Below are 23232 nucleotides of genomic sequence, written 5' to 3'. Positions count from 1 at the left end.
ATTACTTCCTTGGCATACATTCCTAGATGTGTTTAGAGAACATGGACTTTTGATAAGGCTTTAGATATTATCAGTTGCCTTCTATAAAAGTGGTATTTTGGCGGGGTTGCTCACGCCTGTAATCCCGGCATTCTGAGAGGCCGAGGTGGGCACATCACGAGGTCAGGAATTTGAGACCAGCCTGGCCAATACGGCAAAACCCCGTCTCTACTAAAAACACAAAAATTAGCCAGGTGTGGTGGCGGGAGCCTGTAATCCTGGCTACTGGGGAGGCTGAGGCAGGAGAATCGTTTGAAACAGGGAGTCAGAGGTTGCAGTGAGCCGAGATCATGCCATTGCACTCCAGCCTGGGCAACAAGAGCAAGACTCTGTCTCAAAAAAAAAAAAAAAAAAAGTGATATTTCACTTCTAATAGGAGAGCAAGAGACCATTTTTTCTTCTCTGTCAAACAATAACATGCCCTTGCCTGCTCTTTTATCTGTGATTCCACAGCATTTCACACATTCTCTATTATACCGTCTCACATTCAGCGGGAATTCTTTCTTCTTGGTCTCCTAAAATACACTGTTTTCGAGAACAGAAAGGGTGTTTTATTCACACTTATATCTCCTGATCATGTACCATGTATACAGTCAGTCTCTAATTAATACATGTTAAGTAAATTAATGTCTCATTGTAGAAGACTAGGGAGTCACAGAAGATTAACTAACCAGAAACAACGAAAATACTATACAAAAAAAATTAGACATGGTGCAGAATCAAAAGATGGTTGTGGAAGAAATGGAATGTGTTTTTCATGAAGGAGGAATGTAACTACCCAATGGGTTCACCTTGCCCACAGCCTACACAGAGCCAATTTATCAAGACAGGGGAATTGCAATGGAGGAAGAGTAATTCACACAGAGCCGGCTGTGTGGGAGACTAGAGTTTAATTATTACTCAAATCAGTCTCCCCAAGCATTAGGGAAAGCAGAGTTTTTACAGACAACATGGTGGGTGAGGGGAAGCCAGTGAGACATGAATGCTGACTGGTCAGTTAGGAAACAAAATCCTAGGGAACTGAAGCTGTCGTCTTGTACTGAGTCAGTTCCTGGGTGGGGGCCACAAGATCACATGAGCCAGTTTATCAATCTGGGTGGTGCCAGCTGATCCATCAAGTGCAGGGTCAGCAAAATATCTCAAGCACTGATCTTAGGAGGAGTTGAGGGAGGGTCAGAATCTTGTAGCCTCCAGCTGCATGACTCCTACACCATAATTTCTAATATTGTGGCTAATGTTAGTCCTACAAAGGGAATCTAGTTCCCAGGCAAGAAGGAGGTCTGCTTTGGGAAAGGGTTGTTATTGTCTTTGTTTTAAATGACTAACTATAAACCAAGTTTCTCCCAAAGTTAGTTCAACCTACCCCAGGAATGAATAAGGACAGCTTAAAGCTTAAAAGTGAGATAGAGTCAGTTAGGTTAGATCTCTTTCACTGTCTCAGTCATACTTTTGCAAAGATGGTTTCAGGAAAGTGTCATGATGTGTACAATATCATCTGAAAAAGAATAAATGAGAAGCCTAGCTCTTCAATAAAGAGGCAACAATTAATGAAGGGTGAATTATCAAAAACAGAGAAGTGGTGTAATAAATATAGCTCAGGTAATATAACAGGTCAGGGACAAAAGTGTGTTTTTTTCCCCAGCTCTGCTACTTATAACTTGATGAGACTTTTTGATAAATCTTTTTGGAAGCTCTTAAAAACTACCAATGCCAGCCAGGTACAGTGGCTCATACGTGTTAATCCCAGCACTTTGGGAGGCCAAAGCAGGCAGAACACTTGAAGTCAGGAGTTCGAGACCAGCCTGGCCAACATGACGAAACCTCTTGTTTAATAAATAAAGTTTTGGCGTCACAAAAGAAATAGTACCGAACATAAAATTTTCTTTTTAATTCTCAGCAAGGCAATGTACTTCTACAGAAGGATGTGCCCTTACAGATGGAGCAATGGTGAGTGCACACTTGGACAAGGGAGGGGAAGGGGTTCTTATCCCTGACGCACATGGCCCCTGCTGCTGTGTCTTTCCCCTATTGGCTAGGGTTAGACCACACAGACTAAACTAATTCAGATTGGCTAATTTAAAGAGAGTGATGGGGTGAGTGGTTTCGTGGGAAAAATGGTTATGGCAGAGCAGGTAATCGGAAGGAGTTAGGGTAGAGCAGGTAATCAGAATGAGTCAGAGTGGAGCAGGTAATCGAAAAAGGTTGCTTTACAAGGAAGTTAAGTTTAAAAGTAGAAGGCAAAGAATTGAACGTACTGACATACTGATTCTTTGAAGAGAAATTTAGAACTCATATCTAACAACTTCTCCTCTTGTATTTCCTTACATTTTTTTCTCTTCACATTTCTTTAACATGTCTTGGCTTTGTTGTTTTGCTTGATTTTCCAAAAGAAGAAGCTTCTCTGGATAAGGTGGAGGATAGTTAAGGGAGGTTTTAGTAAGTGCCATTTTTATGAGCCTCTGCACCAACCCACAGATGCATGGTGTGACACAGCACCCAACAAGAATAAGTACACCCATTACGGCAGTGAGGGAAGTAAGAATTGAGGCTATTATTCTTTTCCATTTACTGAACCACTTTTCTAGCCATCCTGTAAAGGAGTCATTTACCCCTGAGTTGTTGGCTAACTCATTGGACAGAGCAGTCAGATCTTGCAATGCCTTTGTTGTACTTCCATCAGAGGCAGTGTTGTTTGGGATGAAAGTACAACATTGAATTTTATTCATGACGCAAATTCCTCTTCTTTCTGCTAATATGTCTAAGGCTATCCTATTTTCCCAAGCCATCTGGCTAGTAGCCCCTAATTGCTCAGTTATTCCTTTAACAGCATCTCTAGTGTAGTCAATAAATCGCTGTTGGTTGTAGTAGATGTAGTTTATCCAGTCTACATTTGTATTAATTGTCACTCACCAAAATATTGACTCAAATCCTGCAGCTATTTGATTTCGGGCTTTAAATTGATCTGGCATTCCCCATGGGACTCCAGTTGTGTTTAAATAGATGTTAGAGTCGAAAGACCCGTATGTGGCTTCTCTTGCTTTACAATGCCTTATTTTTCCTTCCTCTGGTTGATGAAATGCCAGGGTGAAAGGGATAGCCCATTGTACTAAAGCACAAGTGCCACTCCAGTTATTTGGCAGAGTTTCCGGTAAAGGTCCACAATACCACCACACATCTGCTCAGGGATGAAAAAGGGCTGACTGATTGGTAAGCTCTTGGAAAGTATTAAGTTCACTGCATCCCTTCAGGTCTCCAAGGAACACTAAGTTTCCTCCTTGTCACGAGAGACAAGAAGTGAACTTAATGTTGGGAGATGGAAGCTGGATGGCCCTTGGGGGCTGACCCACAGGGTGCCGGACTTCGGGATATAGCAGAGAGAGAGCTTGGCGTGACTTGTTACTCCAGGCTGTAGAATTCTGGAAAAGAGCTACCATGCAACCCATGCCTGGTCGACTGGAGGACCACCCTAGTGGAAAGGGGACAATCTGGGCCTCTGGCCTGCCGTGCACACAGCATAACAATTGCTTTTGTTTAACGTGCACACAGAATATTTGATCCATTCCAACCAGGCATTTGCACTTTGGTATCCTGTCTTAATTGCCAAAGTTTGTTTTAAGTCTTTAACTTCTATGATAACTATCTTGGTCTTGTCATTAGATGGAGGAGGAGCAATTGTTCCGTTGTGAAAGGTTTTGGAAGAAGCCTTAGAAGAAGGTGCAGGCGGTAGGGGATCAAAGAAACACATTGCAAAGAATCCAATAGGGTCTGTCCCTGAAACCTCAGCCCCCATACCATAAAACCAACTTAAAGAAGGGAACTAGCTTAGAAAAGGGGAAGAACTTTGAGGGTTCGAGATCATAACCTGTATAGGATGGCACTGGTTTAGCTGACAGTTGGGTGGCGGGGCTGTTCCTCTAGTAAAACAAATGTATGGTTTTAGGAAATTACAAAAACGGGTTGGGGCAGTCCATCCTTGCTCTTTAGTGGTTCACAGAATGCTGGACCAACTACGGCATAAAAGCTCTAAATAGCGGGACAAGACTCCTGGTTGACACTGGGGTCTTTATCAAAATCTCCCCACATTAATTGGTCCCAATTCACTAATGCCCAGTCTGAAGAGAGTCAGGAGGGACAGAGGTACTTTTCTGAAGTAGAGAGCTGTCTTTGACTTGGCAAATCCCCACAGGGTATAACAAGGCAAGCATCAAATGCAATAGTTTGAGGTGAAATTGACTTGGTTATGTTAATAACTAGATGGTCAGCAATAGAGTGAGGAAAGAAGAAAGAGTAATAGAATAGATGAAGGAGAGTTAAATTTTTCTTAGCTTTAGTTAGTAGGGTTTTCCTCTGGGACAATGGCCCAAACACTGGAGGGGGTGGTGCTTGCTTGACTTGGGTTTGATGAGTCCATCCCCTTTCCACTGTACGAATGGCAGTCTCAGTGGTTAGCAGCACAAGGTGGGATCCTTCCCAGGCTGGCTCAAGTTTTCCTTCTTTCCACCCTTTGATGAGAACATGATCCTCAGGCTGGTGCTGGTTTACTGGAAATTCTAGGGGTGGTACCTGTGCTAAAAGACTTAGTTTTGAGGGAAAGGAAAGTGGAAGATAAACCAAGTATAAAATTTCTAAGAAATTGATCTTCTGTTTTAAATGTGGGGACATCAGCAGTGGACTTTATAGTCCTTGGTGCCTTCTTACTTAAAGGAGAAATTTCCTTTAGCACCTATTTTTATTGGTTTTTATACCAAAGAAAGCCAAATGCCATTTTATATTTGACAATGCTTCCTGTATGATTTTATACCAGATAAGCTAAATTTCACCTTTATATTAGTGTCTTATTAATGTTAAACTTAATTTTAATAAAATCTTGTAGACATACTTATCTAATTTTTAATGTCTGACCGTAATGTAAGATTTTTATAGACTCTTTTTAACCTTTTATAATTTTGATTAAAGAGTAGGTTAGTGCTTTAAGAAAAACCTGTTGTGCTTTTATTTAAATGTCTAGTTCACAGAAAAACTAGATTATACCCCTTTAATTTTAGCCAATATGCTTACACACAGAATTTCCTTTACAATTAAGGTTTCAGAACTTGCTTAAACCTTTAAAACCAGATATATATATTTAACCTTTTAATGTAGGTAAAATCCACATTCTTATGCCTCCTTATAATCCTTTTACCAAAGGTATATTTTACTTTCCTTACACATCTTGTACATAAACTGTTTCTTCAATAGGGAGGCCTAATTACTTTTAAATTATACAACATTTCTTGCATAAATTCCCTTTTATAACTTTTTTTCATGACTTTCACAGACAATTCTTCAACATGTCCCAACTTTTTGACTTGTTGCAATCATCCCTTTCTTTAAACAACTGTTGGAACCGAACTGTCGATTCCTTCCTGGGCAGGGGTCGCCGCGAAGGATCACCGACACGAGATTCACAGCAGAGAGTTATTTATTACTAGCGCGCTAGGGTCCCAAGCTCTAAGTTGGCCCTGGGACCCCGACTGCTTGTTATAGGCTGTTTATATAGGCAAACACAAGTTCAAACACAGCTTAGGGCGCGAAATTCAAACAAAGCTTTAGGCGCGTGGTAATTGGGTCTGTCTATGGCCTGAGCAAGGTGTCTTGTTCTAATTGGTTAGAGCAGGACCTTATGAGGTTTTTTTCTTGGAGTTGTTGATTCCGGGAACTTTGAGGCAGGGTGGGACCCCCGGAATTGGCAGGGTGGGACCCCATGAGGTTGTTTCCCGGAATTGGCAGGGTGGGACCCTATCAGGGTGGGACCCTATCAGGGTGGGACCTTATCCAGAGCCACCTGGTGTTAATTTTTTTTAAGTTCTTTTTTTATGAGGCCTAGTTTCTAAGTTTTATGCGGCCTAGTTTCACAACCAGTTAATTTATTTTAGGACAAGAATTTACCATATAACATTCCTTTTTACATAAATTCTCCCCCCTCCTCCTTTTTTTCCTCAAAGATAATATCCATTCTTTTCCAAAGTGAACTTCCTTCATGTCTGTGGACTAGACTGTCTAAGGCCACAAGATTAGAAGTTAGAATAATACTGTTACACTGTTAACTTTTAGCAAACTTTACTTTTGTTGAAAACCTTGTAAGTTTGGGATTTCAAGTATTCTTTGCTATTAATAAGACCTCATTCAGTTCATATTAACTTAGAAATTGTATAGATGGCTCCTTCCTGATTTGTAAGTACTTTAAGGCTTGGCTGAGTGCAAACAGCTTGCATGTTTGAACAGACCAATTATTAGGTAATTTTCCTAACTCTGCTTCTACAAAGAGTTTCCTTGTCACTTAACTGAATACCCATTGTGTCTTTGTCCCTCAATCACCCAGGAGGAACCATCTGTTGTCCTGTCCTGAAGGGAGTTTCTCCTAGGTCTAATCAGACCTTTGTATGGTAATTAAGATTTAGATCCCCTGTTAGGAAACCTGCTGGGTTAAGGGAATTTTCAGTGGTTAATGTGAAATCATCTTTTTCTAACAGAATAGCCTCATACCTTAAGGTTCTTGAGTCAGTAAGCTACCTTTTTGCCTTTTTTTTTGGACTTAGGATAGTTCTGACCTGATGGGGTATGCTCACAATGAGGTTTCCTCTAAAAGTTATTTTTCTGCTTTCCTCTGTTAGCAAAGTAGTTGCCACTACAGATTGAATGCATTTAGGCCATCCACAGTTTACTGGGTTAAGGATTTTTGACTAGGAAGGCTACTGATTGTCAGTGGCTTTAGTGCTTTCCAGCTATGCCGTTGTTTACATTGACAACAAGGTGGTATTGGAGCGTTATAGGGTCACGGAGAAGACCTTTAATTATTAGTTACAGGTTTTAAATTTACCCTGGCTTTTAAAGGAAGAGAATATACTCTTTTCTCTTTGTTACTTCTATCTCTGTTTCTCTCTCTCTCTTTCTTTGACTCTGTCTCTCTCTTTCTTTGACGCTGTCTCTCTCTTTCTTTGACTCCCTCTTTGTCTTTCTCTGTCTCTCTCTCTCTCTCTTTGACTCTCTGTCTCTTTCTCTCTGACTTCCTCTCCCAGTTTCTCTTTCCTCTTTGCTAGTCTTTCCCTGCCTCTGCCAGCTGCTTATGCTGCTGTTCTCCCCTCTCCTTCCCCTTCCCCTCGGGGAGGGACTGGCAGGAGTGGAGCTACTCTTTCTTCCCCCAAGAAGAAAGGAAAGGGGAGTTCTGAATATTTTTCTTACTACCAGAGGTTTGTGTGAGGTTCAACCCCCTGAAATTTGCAGAAGGCTCAACCCCTCAAACCAGGGATATCTGGCCTTGCTGCTCTGGAAGGTTGACCTGTTTCCTCCCTTTCCCCCTCTGAAGTTCCCTTGCACGCTTCCCACGCATGTTGTCCTCTCTGGCTGCTCCCCCAAAGGAGAATTAGGCCCCTCTTAGTGTTGGCATACAAGTATAAATCCTACAGCAGGATCTGCCCTAACCATAGGAGGTAGCTACAGAACCGCGGAGAGGACCCACTCACTCCATCCAGCAGTAGGACTTGTCACCATCCACACAAACAACACCGCAACTAGGGCTGTTTGTGATCATTCACACACACACACATTTAGCCCTCCAGAATTCGACCACCAAGGAAGTACTTTACCGGCTCCTACGGCTTCTCCTTCCCTAGTCTCTGCACAGTCATCGCCACAGTATGTGAGAATCCTTTAGTCATGTTGCAGTCCTGTTTCTTTCTGCCTTGCTGAGAGCGCCAGTTATTCCTCACACTGGGTGGGTCCTGATTTCTCACCCCTGAGGCTGCCACAAAGGGGTGGGGCGCGCCTCCACACAAGAGAGAACCAGAGCCACCCCCCGGAGGGGAATGTAATCACAGGCGAGCCCCCAAATTGTTTTAAGGTTTCAGTGCCGCAAAAGAAATAGCACTCCAATGTAAAATTTTCTTTTTAATTCTCAGCAAGGCAATGTACTTCTATAGGAGGGTGCACCCTTACAGATGGAGCAATGGTGAGTGCTCACCTGGACAAGGGAGGGGAAAGGGTTCTTGTCCCAGACGCAGGTGGCCCCTGCTGCTGTGTCCTTCCCCTATTGGCTAGAGTTAGACGGCACAGGCTAAACTAATTCTGATTGGCTAATTTAAAGAATGATGGGGTGAGGGGTTTGGCGGGAAAAATGGTTAAGGCAGAGCAGGAAATTGGAATGAGTCCGGGTGGAGAATGAGCAGGTAATCTGAATGAGTGAGGGTGGAGCAGGTAATCGAAAAAGGTTGCTTTACGAGGAAGTTTAAAAGTAGAAGGCAAAGAATTGAACATACTGACATATTGATTCTTTGAAGATAAATTTAGAACTCATATCTAACACACTCTCTACTAAAAATACAAAACATTAGCCAGGCATGGTGGTGGGCACCTGTAATCCCAGCTACTCTGGAGGCTGAGGCAGGAGAATCGCTTGAATCCAGGAGGCAGAGGTTTCAGTGAGCTAAGATTGCACCATTGCACTCCAGCCTGGGTTACAAGAGTGAGGAAAAAATAAATAAATAAAAATAATAAATAAATAAATTTGTTTTTAAAAAGTCAAATAAACTATTGATGCCTGGATCCTACCACCAGAGATTCCTGAGATAGTGTGGGGTAGACCTGCTAATCATTATGTTCAGATCTCTCCTAGTAATTTAGATGTTCAGCCAGGGTTGAAATTTACTTTCACGGGCCAGGCACAGTGGCTTATGCCTATAATCCCAGCACTTTGGAAGGCCAAGGCAGGTGGATCACCTGAGGTTAGGAGTTCAAGACCAGCCTGGCCAACATGGTGAAACCCCGTCTCTACTAAAAATACAAAAATTAGCCAGACATGATGGTGGGTGCCTGTAATCCCAGCTACTCAGGAGGCTGAGACAGGAGAATCTCTTGAACCCGGGAGGCAGAGGTTGCATTGAGCCAAGATCACACCACTGCACTTCAGCCTGGGCAACAGGGTGAGACTCTGTCTCAAAAAAACCCAGAAATTTACTTTTACCAATTTACTTTATCTCATGTGTAAAATAAAAGAGGGAATAAAAAGATTTTAAAATGAGGCTGTTAGTACAGATTATCTCTAAATTCTCTTAAAATTAATTTGTTCCATAATTCTCTGAACTCAAGTGAAAAAGACAAGCAAATCCCCCAAATCCATAGGGCTGCTTGGGTGCTGTGTTTGGGGAAAAAGATCTGACCAAGGTTCTAGCTACAAAGAGTTCTCTACTGAGGGAAAGGTGAGCTCATTTCTTTCGTGTGTCCTCTCACAGCAGAACAGGTTCTGAATGTCTTCCCAGAATCATGCAGTACTCTGTGATACTAGAAGTAGAAGCTGCAATGCTTAATGGGAGAAAGACTGAAAATAGGTTTCAGATACACAAACATTTTACACAATGAATGATTCCTGGCCGGTGAGAACAAGACAATATAAATGTATTCTAGTGCATCTTTCTTATCTTGGTGGGGGCTCTTACTGGGCATAATCTCTTGAATTGAAAATAAATTTTTACCCTTACTTGACATATAACTAATTGCATTGCAATGAACATAAGAATTGAGTCTTACACTTACCAATGAACACAAGCATTGAGTCTTACACTTACCTATGTACTTCTCACATAAATCAAATATAGTTCTAGGAACACAGTGGGTAAACACATTTTTCTTAAATTAAATTGAAGTTTACCTGTTAGTGCAACAGTATAGATCTGAAGTCCAAGGTAAATGATGAATCAGACAGTTATGGCAATAGCCATAGTTAGATCAGCCTAGATTTTCATTGTCTTTCTGTTTGGGGATAATAGCTTAGTAATGGTGTCTGAAATTGTATTCTGGGTCAGACTAGAATGTAGTGATGATACTTTGTGTGAGTTACATTTTCTGGGGTACCTTCTTTGATAAAAATACTACAAGTAACACCAAATTAACAGATTTTATTTACCAACTGTTATCTTTTTTAAGAGACAGGGTCTCACTATGTAGCCCAGGTTGGTCTCAAACTCCTGGGCTCAAGCAATACTCCTGCCTCAGCCTCCCAAGTAGCTGCAATTCCAGGCACATGCCACCATGTGCAGTGTATTTTCTAGTTCTTTAAAGTGATTAGGGAGTCCCAGGAACATACTATCCTCAGAAAAAGGCTAACTCATCTTAAGGTTCTACATGTGGTCCTGATTTGTGTAAAAATCCCTCCTCTCAAAATGTGCAACAGGAGAAAGGTTTTTAATGTATCCTTTTCTGGGACTTTATCTTACTGTTTATCCTTTATTTCATAGCCATTGCTTATTGAAGTTTCTCGTATCGGTTCAAAACCTTAGAATGCGCCAACAGACAACATGAGGTGGTGTGGAGCAACATACTGTTTTAATGAGCGCCTGGGTGCAGGTGGACTGAGGCCTAAAATGGTGTCAGCACCAAAATGAGGATGGGGCAGGGGTTTTATGGTCTCCAGTAAACAGGAAGTGTCCCAGTTTGATGTGACTGCTACGTAGTACCTGGATGGCCTCTTTCTCGATCTTCAGGGGTACATGTCTTCCCGCCAGGGTACCTGTCTTCCAGCCGGCGCTCTTCCTGCTTCTGCTATCTTGCTGGCACACACTGCTGTTTCAAGTAGCCTTGTGCCTTGGGACAGGTCTGAGAAAGGAGGAGTTACTCACCCCTTCAAGCTTTCAGGCCTCAGGGAGAATCTTACAGTTTATATCATGGACAGGTGGAACTCTAGATGTTTCTAATTCAGACCCAGAGTTCTGGAATGAGTTTGGCATCTCACTTTGAAGACCTGGGGATACTTAACTCCCAAATACCAGGAGGCTCCAAGTTTCCACTAGAGGGCCTCACATACTTTGAGACAAGAAAGAGGTTGGCAAATATCACAGGAATTCTAAAGCAATAAGCTGCAAAAAGTAGGGGGAGGAGAAATGTTTTTATGCAGAGCCTTGTGAGAATGAGCTGCTGCTGGGAAGTTGGTGGGAGGGTGCACATAGCAGCAGCTGTGACTAAAACCACCACCACCTCCATCTTAGTTTTTTTCCTTTGTTGGGGAAGAGTCAAACTTTGTAACGTATTTGAACAGGTTTGTTCTGAGCCAAATGTGAGTGACCAATGGCCCATGAAACAGCCCTCAAGAGATCCTGAGAACATGTGCCCAAGGTGGTCAGGCTTCAACATGGTTTTCTATATTTTAGGGAAACATAAGCCATCAGTCAATACATGTAAGATGTACACTGGTTCAGTTCAGAAAGGCAGGAAAACTGAAAGCGGTCAGCTTCCAGGTCATAGGCAGATTCAAACGTTTTCTGATTGACAATTGGTTGAAATAGCTATTATCGGCTGGGCATAGTGGCTCATGCCTGTAATCCCAGCACTTTGGGAGGCCGAGGCGGGTAGATCACTTGAGGTCAGGAGTTGGAGACCAGCCTGGGAAACATGATGAAACCCCGTCTGTACCAAAAAATACAAAAATTAGGCAGGCGTGATGAGGTGCACCTGTAGTCCCAGCTACTTGGGAGGCTGAGGTGGGAGAATCACTGGAACCCAGGAAGTAGAGGTTGCAGTGAGCCAAGATGGCATCATTGCACTCCAGCCTGGATAACAGAGACTGTGTCTCAAAGAAAAAAAAAAAACTGTTATCTAAAGACCTTGACCAGGCACGGTGGCTCATGCCTATAATCCCAGCACTTTGGGAGGCTGAGGTGGGTGGATCACCTGAGGTCAGGAGTTTGAGACCAGCCTGGACAACATAGTGAAACCCCCTTCTCTACTAAAAATACAAAAATTAGCTGGGTGTGGTGGCAAACACCTGTAGTCTTATCTACTCGGGAGGCTAAGGCAGGAGGATCGCTTGAACCTGGGAGGTGGAGGTTGCAGTGAGCCAAGATCGCACCACTGCACTCCAGCCTGGACAAGTGAGACTCCATCTGAAAATAAATAAGTAAAATAAAGACCTGGAATCAATACAAGGGAATGTCTGGGTTATGATAAGGAGTTGTAGAGACCAAGATTTTATCATGCAGATGAAGTGTCCAGTAGCAGACTTCAGAGACAATAGATTGTAAATGTTTCTTATCAGACTTAAGGAGTCTGTCGTATTAGTCTTAAAGTCCGTGTTGATGTTAAGGCTGGTCAGCTGAGCCTGAATTCCAAAAGGGAGGAGGTTATAATGAGGCATGTCCAACTCCCTCTTCCCATGATGGCCTGAACTAATTTTTCAGGTTAACTTTAGAATGCTTTTGCCTGAGAGGAGGGGTCCATTCAGATGGTTGGGGGGTTTAGAATTTTATTTTTGGTTTATACCTTCTCGAGAAAAGAAAGAGCAAAACCCAGAAATACAGACAGTCTTGATAATCAGAAGTACTTGGAAATCGCAATCACTTCAAGAGACTTTATTTAAAACAAATGACTTGATAAGATTGAAGAAGTATGTTGCATGTTGATTGATTGATTGATTGATTGATTGATTGATTTTTTGAGACAGAGTTTTGCTCTTGTTGCCCAGGCTGGAGTACAGTGGCACAATCTCGGCTCACTGCAACCTCCGGCTTCCGAGTTCAAGCTATTCTCCTGCCTCAGCCTCCCAAGTAGCTGGGATTACAGGCCTGCACCACCACGCCTGGCTAATTTTGTATTTTTTTAGTAGAGATGGGGTTTCTTCATGTTGGTCAGGCTGGTCGCGAACTGTCAGCCTCAGGTGATCCGCCCCACCTCGCTCTCCCAAAGTACTGGGATTACAGGCGTGAGCCACCACACCCGGCCATGTGTGTTGATCTTTTAAAGGAATAGAAAAAACGTTTCCTTACTATACTAAGGGTATTTAGATCCGCATGACTAGTGGATTTCATTTAACGAGCCAAATCTAGTCAGTCAGGCAGTTACCCTTAGGGTTTTGTAATCAATTAGCCAAGCTGACCACAAAAAAGTCAGAAAGAGTATCTAGGACTTACCAGCATTTATCTACCTAGACGTATCCTCCTAAAATTAGAATCAGAAAATGATACCAGTAATATTTATTATTATTTGATATTGTTTTGGAAGTCCTGGCCAAATCAATAAGATATGAGAAAAAATGGTGGTTAGAGAATTTGAAAAGAAAGAAACTACTATAGCATTTTCTGTAAGTAATTAAGTAGGAGAAAAAAACCAAAGATCATTTTTAAGCTTCTAGAGTTATAGCAAGAGTATAGAAATGACCAGATACAAAGGCACATATATGATTATCTTTTTGAAAATAGTTCTATATTTGAAGTAGTTATATATCAATTAGACAATTGTGCTCTGAAGAAAAGGAGGATAAAGACACACACACGTAAACTAAATGTGACCTATGTTATAAAAATATTTTATTTGGAAATTGTTAATGTTTGAAAGCAGACAAAATAAGGATAGCGACACAAAATGTCTTCTGACTTAGTGTAATACTATTCGCAATATAGCATTTACCTGGTGAATTATTCATCACATATCATGTTGCCCAGGTTTGTTGGCTCAAGTTGTGATGCTGTTTTTAGAAAAAAAAAAAAAAAGTGAATTTAACCAAACTCATAGATTACTCAGATATAACCTAGAATGATACTTTTTACTATGTAAAGAATAACTGTCACACTTCCTGAAATACAGATGTTGGGATGACCAATGCAATCTAAGATTTTAATTAGAAGGTTGCTTGGTAAGCCTAGAATTAAAGAGAAGGGAGATGACTGAATAGTTGAAATGTTTTTTGGCCTCAGGCATTTCAGGTGAAGGTATAGCATTCAACAAACCCACAGCCAGGTCTACCTCTTTAGTTCCTTGTTTTCATGTTTTATTACTGGCTATCCTTGCCATACCTCATCTGATTCACACATGTTTTATTTATGGAACAAAGGTTTTTAAAAATGTATAGGCTAAAATTAGGCAGTGTGGTGAAGGGGAAGCCTTTTTTTTTTTTTCTGAAATCTTATGAGTTCTTCGTTGGAGAGGAGCCCTGAAACCAAAGACAGATTAAAAAGAGAAAAACAAACTTAATTTACTTGTGTATTTCATATATACATGGGAGACACCCAAGGAATGAGTAATTCTTAAGGAGGTGGTTTTGTTTTTGTTTTGTTTTGCTTTGTTTTTGTTGTTGTTGTTGCTGTTGAGACAGTCTTATTCAGTCACCCAGGCTGGAGTGCAGTGGCATGATCTTGGCTCACCACAACCTCTGCCTCCTAGGTTCAAGTGATTCTCCTGTCTCAGCCTCCCGAGTAGCTGAGGTTACAGGTATATGCCACCAGACCTGGCTAATTTTGTATTTTTAGTAGAGACGGGGTTTCTCCATGTTGGTCAGGCTGGTCTCAAACTCCCAATCTCAGGTGATCCGCCCGCCTCGGCCTCCCAAAGTGCTGGGATTACAGGCGTGAGCCACCGTGCCCGGCCCTAAACCCACTTCTTTTGTCTGAATTCTTGATTTCCTTGACGCAAGACAATGAACCTCGGGTATTTACCCCAGACAAATGACACCACTTCACAAGTATGTCGCAAAGTATTCAAAACCAGAGACATGAGGATGAGCACAAGAATGACTGGGACAAAAGGACATGAATGGGATATTCCTGAGAGATCCCCTAAGATACTTATAAAGACAAGACTGGATATGATACCTGGGTGCTCTGGCCTGTTAAAGGGCCAGAGGAAGTGGAAACAAATGGGAAGTAGGTGGAACCAGAAACAATCCACCAATTCCAGGAAACATTCCAGGCAAGTCTATTAAAAATCATGATTTACCATTTGGATTCGAAGTGAACATGATAATAAATAACAGCATAGATTCACATGGAAATCATGTTAGACTAATCTAACCTCTTGCCTTAGGTAGAATTAAGAAAGGTGGAGAATATTTTGCATCTTTACTTCTGCAAAGCACTCAATAAAGTCTCTCAATACAATGACTACCTTCCTAACTGGTTAAACCAGATCATGTGATGATGTGACACAGAGCTGTCTCCACAGGCCTGTCTGGTTCATCATATTTTCAGGTGACTTGGATGAAGATGTAAAATCTCATCACAATGATAGACGACATGATACTCAGTCAGGGAGAGCAAATCACATGGATGATGGAATCAAGATCCAAAGTTCTTACCAGTCTGAAGCAGCAGATTATATCCAGTAACATGAAATTTCACAAGTATAAATTTTGTCCCCTGAAACAGAAAATCAGTTGCATAATATGGGTCAGGACTTGGGTGCTAATAGTTTATCATCAGTACCTTTACTTATCCAACATTAATTGAGGGCTTCCCCAGTGTGAGGCTGTGTTAGGAACTAGGAATACAAGAGTGAGTGAGATACACTTCCTACCTTCAGTGATTTTGCAGTCTATTGAGGAATATAAACAAATAAACAGGAATATATAATGTTACATGAGAGACTCCTAGAGGTAGGGCAGGCTCAGTGGCTCCTGCCTGTAATCCCAGCACTTTGCAGGGCTGAGGCGGGGGAATAACCTGAGGTCAGGAGTTCGAGACCAGCCTGACCAACATGGAGAAACCCTGTCTCTACTAAAAATACAAAATTAGCCGGGCATGGTGGCACATGCCTGTAATCCCAGCTACTCAGGAGGCTGAGGCAGGAGAATCACTTGAACCCGGGAGGCGGAGATTGCAGTAAGCTGAGATTGCGCTATTGCACCCCAGCCTGGGCAGCAAGAGCAAAACTCTGAAAAAAAAAAAAAAAAAAAAAAAAGGAAAAGAAAAAGAAAGAAAGAGAGAGAGAGAGAAAGAGAGAAAGAAAAAGGGGAGGGAGGGAGGGAGAGAGGGAGGGAAGGGGACTAAAGACTCCTGGTGCTAAAGAGCCCAAAGGAGCACTTTACCCTACTCTGATGGGTTTAGGAAATTTTTCCTACAGCAACTCACAGCTGAGTGCGTTCCCAATGATGAGTAGGAGTTAAGTAATGTTGAGGGAATGAACTTTCCTAACAAATCCAGTAGCACATCAATGGCCTGTAAACAAGGAGGACCTGGCTCACTGGGCCCTGAAAGCCCTGGATTGCTTGTGTGGCTGAAGTAGAAGGCTATAGGGGCTGGAGAAGGGAGCAAGGAAGGACCAGACCAAGGAGAGGGGTGAACTGGAATTTAATCCTGAGGAATAAAGGCATTTAAATAGGGTGTCAGATTTATTATTTAAAAAGATCACTCCAGCAGTAAAGTAGAGAATGGATTAAAGTGGAGACCACCCTGGGAGCAGAGAGATTATCAAAGAGGCAATTACAGTAAATGATCTAGGAGAAATGTAGATGGCCTGAAATAAGCCATGGGAGTGAAAAGCAGTGGAAGTTAAAGATATGAAAGAGAGAAAAATCTATAGAACTTGGTGATTGATTGGTTTAGGGCAATGAGAGAAAGGAGGAAGTCGAATAGAACACAGGATTACATTGTCTTGTGTAGCAATTTAATTTTTCTTTGAACACTCCCAATAACACTAAGAGAGAGATGCTAGTATTATGTCTGCTTTACACTTGAGCAAGCTTGGAGAAGTTCACTAACTCATTTACATTCAGGCTAGAAAGTACTATATTCGATATTCAAACCCAGACAAACTAAAATATGATAGACTGAGCTTTTATTTTCATATATCAAGTATAAGATATAAGAAATAATAATTTTTAAAATATCAATTCCTGTTTAACCTCAAAAGTTTTATGACTGTATCCTATTTTCTGAGTTTCAAGACTTTGTCCATAAATGTTCATGGATACCCAAAAGTGTTGACATTTGAATCCCAGGTTATAGCAAAGAGGACAATAAACGACTTGCAGGATCTTCCCTTGTTACTAACGGAATGTCCAACAGCAGAAGAAGTGCTAAAGTCCTGGGAAGTGATGACCCTAGGGATTCTGCTTAGGCAACTCATTTATAAAAACGAGGGTTACAACAGGAATATTCAGTACAATAAGAAAGATAAACTCCAAGGTTTTTAAGATTACTTTCAATTAAATGACAGACTGATTTCTGACTTCTCAAGAGACTAGGTAAACCAGAAAACAGTAACTATTATATTTAAACTACTGGCTGGGTGCAGTGGCTCATGCCTGTAATCCCAGCACTTTGGGAAGCCAAGGCCGGTGCATCACTTGGAGTCAGGAGTTTGAGACCAGCCTGGCCAACGTGGTGAAACACTGTCTCTACTAAAAATACAAAAATTAGCCAGGTGTGGTGGCGGGCGCCTGTGGTCCCAGCTACTCGGGAGGCTGAGGCAGGAGAATGGCTTGAACCCAGGAGGCAGAGGCTGCAGTGAGCCAAGATCATACCACTGCATTCCCACTTGGGAGACAGAGTGAGACTATGTCTCAAAAAATAAATAAAATAAATAAACTACTGAAAGAAAAGCACAGCCAACTTAAAATTATCTAACCTGCAAAAATGTCACTTTAAAATGAGACAAACAAAAAACAAAACCTAATAGAGTTTATAACTAGTAGACTTTCACTAAAGGAAATTTCAAAGGATATATTTCAGGCTGAAGAGAAAAGCTACCTGATGGAAATCTGAAGTTCAGGAAAGAATGAAACACAGAAAGCATGATAGAGCTCGGCGTGGTGGTATGTGTCTGTAATCCCAGCTTCTCAAGAGGCCAAAGTGGGAGGATTGCTTGAGCTCAGGAGTTCAAATCCAACCGGGGAAATTAGCAAGACCCTGTCTGTCTCCTAAGGAAACAAAAACTAAACAACAACAACAACAACAAACAAAAACAAAAACAAAACCAAAGCGTGAGAAATAAATATGTGAGCAGCTGGGCACAGTGGCTCATGCCTGTAATCCCAGCACTTTGGGAGGCTGAGGTGGGTGAATCACTTGAGATCAGGAGTTTGAGATCAGCCTGGCCAACATGGTGAAACCCCATCTTTACTAAAAAATACAAAAAATTAGCCTGGCGTGGTGGTGCACACCTGTAATCCCAGCTACTTGGGGGGCTGAGGCAGGAGAATCACTTGAACCCAGGAGTCAGAGGTGGCAGTGAGCTGAGATTGCACCACTGCACTCCAGCCTGGATGACAGAGTGAAACTACATCTAAAAAAATTAAAAAATAAAAATAAAAACAAATAAATATGTGAGCAAATATAAATTGTTTGACTCCATAAAGTAGTAATGTCTTGTAGAATTAAAAACATAAAACATACAGCAGTGGTAACAATTTGAGAATGTTATAAATTGAGTCAAGTGGGCCAGGTGCAATGGCTTATACTACAGTCCCAGCACTTTGGGAGGCCAAGGCAGGAGTATCACTTGAGCCCTGGAATTAGAGGCTGCAGTGAGCCATGATCTTCTTCATGCACTTCATTGCATTCCAGCCTAGGTGACAGAGTAAGATCCTGTCTCTAAAAAAAAAAAAAAAAAAAGAAAGAAAAAAAATTGAGTCAAGTAGAAGAGATGACTTAAAATATTAATTAACTTTAGATTTTTATATGTTTAGTATGCATGTTGAAATTTCTAGGATAAACAATGAAAGGAATAGAGACACCGTGTATACATTCCGAACTAGCAGAGAGAATAAGTGAAATGTGAATTAGTTAGAATAGGCTTAGTTGTGCTGCAGTAACAAACAACCTCAAAATGTCAGTGGCATAAGATTTATTACTCATTTCTCCTACATGTCCATCATGGTCCAGCAAGGGGTTCTCCCTACCATAGTCACTTGGGAACACAGGCTGACACAGGCTTCATCCTGACACACAATTCCACAATAACAGAGGCAAAAGGAAGAAAGCATGGCAACCTGCAGGCCAGCTCTTGATCCTGCTGCAAGAAGGGACCTACATGACTTCTACTCACACATCATTGACCAGAGAAAGTCATGTAGTCACATCTAAGTACAAGGGACAAAGAAGTGGGATCCTTCTAAGTGCCTGGAACAAGAGAACTAAACATCTGTGATTAGCCTTAATGGCTTTTATAAAGTGATATACAAATACACAACTAATCCAAAAGAAAGGAAAACAGGAGAGGAAAAAGAAATACCAGACAAATGAGACAAACAGAAAAGACTAAATAGATGATAGATATACACTGAGGAAGATGAAGATGAATAATTGCAATAAATATAAATGGACCAGTTAAAACACAACACTGATGGAGGAAAATCTAACTCTATGTTGTTTACAAGAGATACTTCAAAAACGTAAGAATTCAGAAAACTGGAGAATGAAAACATAGAAATGATAAAAATTGCAGCATATCTATGCTTTAGAATCCTTTAGAGCAATAAAATTGAACAAAATATATCCACTTGTAGCACCATAAATGGATTGAATAAACATAAGGTAGTTCAGTCACAAAAAATACATACAATGAGATTCTATTTATATAACATTCAAGAACAGGTGAAATTAAACTGTAATGTTTAGAGATGGATACATAAGTGATATAATTATAAAAAGAAGAAAGGAAATTGTTATCTCAAGCATAATTTTTTTTTTTTTTTCTGGAGGAAAGAAAGTGCTGTGGTCAGGAAAGAGTGCACGGTTGAGAGCTTCAGAAACACTGCCATTGTTCTGTTTCTGACCTTAGCAGAAGTCAAAAGGGTGTCTGCCTCATTGGTATTCTTTAAACTTTGTCTACATGTATGGTTTTGGTACTCTGATATGTGTGTGTGTGACTGTGTGTGTTATATAAGGTACCTTACAATTTTTAAAAAATGCTTAAGTAGTAAAGGTTTTATTAGATGATTAGATGTGAAAATCAGGAGGTCACTGGATTCTTTGCTAGAGTAGTTTCACAGTGTCCTTTTTCCAGTTGAAGAGAATATTGGAGCTAAAGAAACAGAGTCAACAAAGAGCTTGGCAATGAAGAGAAGGAGCCAACTGGTAAGTAGCTTGGGAAGGCTGAGTAGAAGGTAACATGAAATTGTCCGTATCCTAAGGAGTCAATACAGAAAAAGACACTGGAAATGCAGGACAGAGATACAGCACAGTCTCAGGAGCTGGGCAAAGATGGGATCCAGCTCACAAGCAAAAGTATAGGAGAATGTCTTACCTGTAAGAATGGTGGAAGCCGGGCACAGTGGCTCACGCCTGTAATCCCAGCAGTTTGGGAGAGCCAGGTGGGCAGATCGCCTGAGGTCAGGAGTTTAAGATCAGCCTGGCCAACACGGTGAAACCCCGTTTCTACTAAAAATACAAAAATTAGCCCGGTGTGGTGGCAGGCACCTGTAATTCCAGCTACTCGGGAGGTGAGGCAGGAGAATTGCTTGAACCCGGGAGGTGAAGTTTGCAGTGAACTGAGATCGTGCCACTGCATTCCAGCCTGGGCGACAGAGTGAGACTCTGTCTCTTTAAAAAGAAAAAAGAAAAAAAAGAATGGTGGAAAGGAAGGGAAGTAGGTACCAAAATGGAAAGGGATGCAGCCAAGAAACAAGGAAGTTGACCAAGAATATGAACAGAAGAGGAAGGTCCTTTCAACAATGGAACCTACCTCTACAACCGGGACTTCTGAAACAGCGTTCTGAGAATGTGCGCATCACCTCTGTTGTCTGGATCATTGGGGAAAAATAACTGGTATGGAATGACCTGTGACCTGTTACTGAGAGGGCTCACTTCCTGTGCATTAAATTACAGCTACTATATTTAGATTCATTACACATATTAAAATGTGACATTCATCTCTCAGAATATTTCTTAAGTAATTCAACATGTATCACAACTGTAATTTCTCTTTTTTTCTTTTCTTTTCTTTTTTTTTTTTGAGACGGAGCTTCACTCTATCACCCAGGCTTGAGTGCAGTGGCGTGATCTTGGCTCTCTGCAACCTCTGCCTCCCGGGTTCAAGTAATTCTCCTGCCTCAGCCTCCTGAGTAGCTGGGGCTACAGGCGTACGTTGCCACGCCGGACTGATTTTTTGTATTTTAGTAGAGACAGGGTTTCACCGTGTTGCCCAGGCTGGTCTCAAACTCCTGAGCTCAAGCAATCCACCCACCTTGGCCTCCCAAAGTGCTGGGATTAAAGGCATGAGCCACCACACCTGGCCCCAGCTCCATGATCTGTAAAACAGACAGGCTGGATAACTCACAAAACAATAATAAAGAATAACTAAAATGTATATGTATATTGGGGGTGGATTTAAAGAGGGATGTGGAGTTGGTTCACCTTTTTAATCACTCCTGTAATATTGACTGATATTTTTCTGAATGAGTACAGATTTACACACAAAATTCCTGATTTAGTATTTTAAAGATAAATGATTTTTGATCTTCTGTAATTTGTTTCCTTATCTGTAAATTAAAGCACCTTGCTCAAAGGGTTACTGCGGGAACTAAATAAAATTATCCAGGTAAAGCATCTAGAACAATTCAACCAGCTCAGTGACCAGAGTTGCAGCCTTATTTGCCTGAATAATGAAATCATTATTGATTTAAGTTCCCAGCTATGAAACCATATGTCCCAGTTTGCCTAGGACCTTCCCTATGTATGCTGCTGTCCTGGATTAATTACTAGTAGTATTCCTTCTCACTCTCAAAAGTATCACAATTCAGACAGTAGATTAGATGGGTACCCTATTCAGAGCACATAGTAAACCCTCCATGGATATCAGTATATTGTTATTATTACCAGTTTAATATGTCTTCCGAAAAAGTCACAATTAACAGTTAAGTTTGGCTGGCATGGTGGCTTATGCCTGTAATCCCAGCACTTTAGGAGGCCAACGCGGGTGGATCACCTAAGGTCAGGAGTTCAAGACCAGCCTAGCCAACATAGTGAAACCTTATCTCCACTAAAAATACAAAAATTAACTGGGTGTGGGATGTGCACCTGTAATCCCAGCTACTCAGGAGGCTGAGACAGGAGAATTGCTTGAACCTGGGAGGCAGAGTTTGCGATAAGCCAAGATCGAGTCACTGCACTCCAGCCTGAGTGACAGAGCAAGACTCTGTCTCAAAAAAACAAAACAAAACAAAAAACCCAGTTAAGTTTACATTCTGAATTAGTAGGAGTGACAATGATTGAAGATTTTGGTTGGGCAGGAAGGATAGACTGACAGTTCCCTCATTTTATCTTTATATGCAACTGGAGAGCTGCACGGAAGGAGGGAAACATGTCAAGGAATACCAGGCGGGCAGAGCCTGCTTTGAGGCATCTGCCAAAGGTTATGAGTCACTGCAGACACACTGAGAGTCACACTGGGGGAAGACGCAGCAGACAGGGAGAAGTTCAAAGTGGTGCTTCTGAGAGACTTGGGACGCTGTACACAATTTATCATCTCTCCACAGGGTGACTGTGGGAGCCACAGCAGTGCCTGAGTCTTCCAGGGGAAAAATTAAACACGGAAATTTGTGGAAAGGAAACAAAGGAGGTGGATGAAAGCTGGAGGAACAAGTGTTTAAACAATGCAGCTTTTCTTGCCCTGGAAGGTTGCCTTTGGGTACTAACCTTCTGTTAGTACAGAGGGCAGCCAGGGAGAGGAAGGAAACTATCAAGAGAGAGCAGTAGCAGTCTTGTCTGTGCTCCCCTGTGGTGCTCCTTCTTTTGAGCTCTTTCTCGAACCCTTAATCCCTGTCAGGCTCCTGGAGGAGCCTCACTGGGCAGCCTCAGATCTCCCCAGTTTGCCCTGTCCGCAGAAAAACAGACCATTGAAATTGCTATTTCAGAGCTGGAAGCTGGTCAGCCAGCTCAGATGACCGGAGTTGCAGCTCTTATTTGCCTGAATAATAAAATCATTATTGACTTAAGTTCTCAGCAAACAGTGGGGTATTTGTTTAACATTTCTGAGCTGCTGCTCAAGTTCCAAAAAATGTCCCCTTCCAAAGAAAAGTATTTAAAATTGGATTGAGAGCGAAGAGTAGGTGGAATAGTGCTATTGTGGGGGAAGTCTTGGGTTTGCAGTGAACTTTCACTGACCTTTCAGCTCCTTAGGACATGCTCCTTGTCATCTGTCCATCATGCCCAATGGCCAGCCTAAGGGGAGAAAATGAAGTGCCCTCTCCATGATGGCCAAAACTACCTGCCTGGCTGGCTGCCTGTCCGTTATCATCTCAGTCTCTAAACCACCCACTGCTGCTCCTGATTTCTATGCCCACTTAACTTGTCAACTGTGACTTTGTGGAACATGATACAATGAAAAAAGGCATGGGCTTTAGGGAAATTGGCCCCAATTTAGGCATGAATTTGATCCCCAGTGCCACTGCATAACCTAAAGCTAATAACATCATTTTGGTTATCTGTTATTGCATAACACACACTTACTAAACGGTTT

The 23232-nt window shown here is 41.6% G+C and overlaps 1 protein-coding gene and 3 long non-coding RNA genes across 7 annotated transcripts in view; 1 reads left to right on the top strand and 3 right to left on the bottom strand.

Moving 5' to 3' along the window:
* The window catches only part of LOC126958375 (uncharacterized), a 17026-nt gene extending 9107 nt beyond the window's left edge, over positions 1-7919 (bottom strand). The window contains exon 1 of one of the 2 annotated variants that reach the window (XR_007727168.1): positions 7665-7919. This is a non-coding gene — a long non-coding RNA (uncharacterized LOC126958375). The remainder of the gene's footprint in view (positions 1-7664) is intronic. The other variant, XR_007727167.1, reaches the window with a different exon arrangement.
* Positions 1-23232, bottom strand: part of RNASE1 (ribonuclease A family member 1, pancreatic) — a 223082-nt gene that overhangs the window by 22842 nt on the left and 177008 nt on the right. The window lies entirely within an intron of this gene.
* The window catches only part of LOC126958371 (uncharacterized), a 35562-nt gene that overhangs the window by 4259 nt on the left and 8071 nt on the right, over positions 1-23232 (top strand). Inside the window, exons 2-3 of the long non-coding RNA XR_007727163.1 lie at positions 1937-1986; positions 19780-19850. This is a non-coding gene — a long non-coding RNA (uncharacterized LOC126958371). The remainder of the gene's footprint in view (positions 1-1936; positions 1987-19779; positions 19851-23232) is intronic.
* Positions 10527-15197, bottom strand: LOC126958372 (uncharacterized). Its single transcript, XR_007727164.1, has 3 exons — positions 15131-15197; positions 13468-13525; positions 10527-10665 (listed from the first exon to the last, which is right to left on the bottom strand). It is a non-coding gene; the product is annotated as an uncharacterized LOC126958372 (long non-coding RNA).

Source organism: Macaca thibetana, chromosome 7 (assembly GCF_024542745.1).
Source record: "Macaca thibetana thibetana isolate TM-01 chromosome 7, ASM2454274v1, whole genome shotgun sequence".
Classification (NCBI taxonomy): domain Eukaryota; kingdom Metazoa; phylum Chordata; class Mammalia; order Primates; family Cercopithecidae; genus Macaca; species Macaca thibetana.
This window is presented reverse-complemented; position numbering and strand designations above follow the sequence as displayed.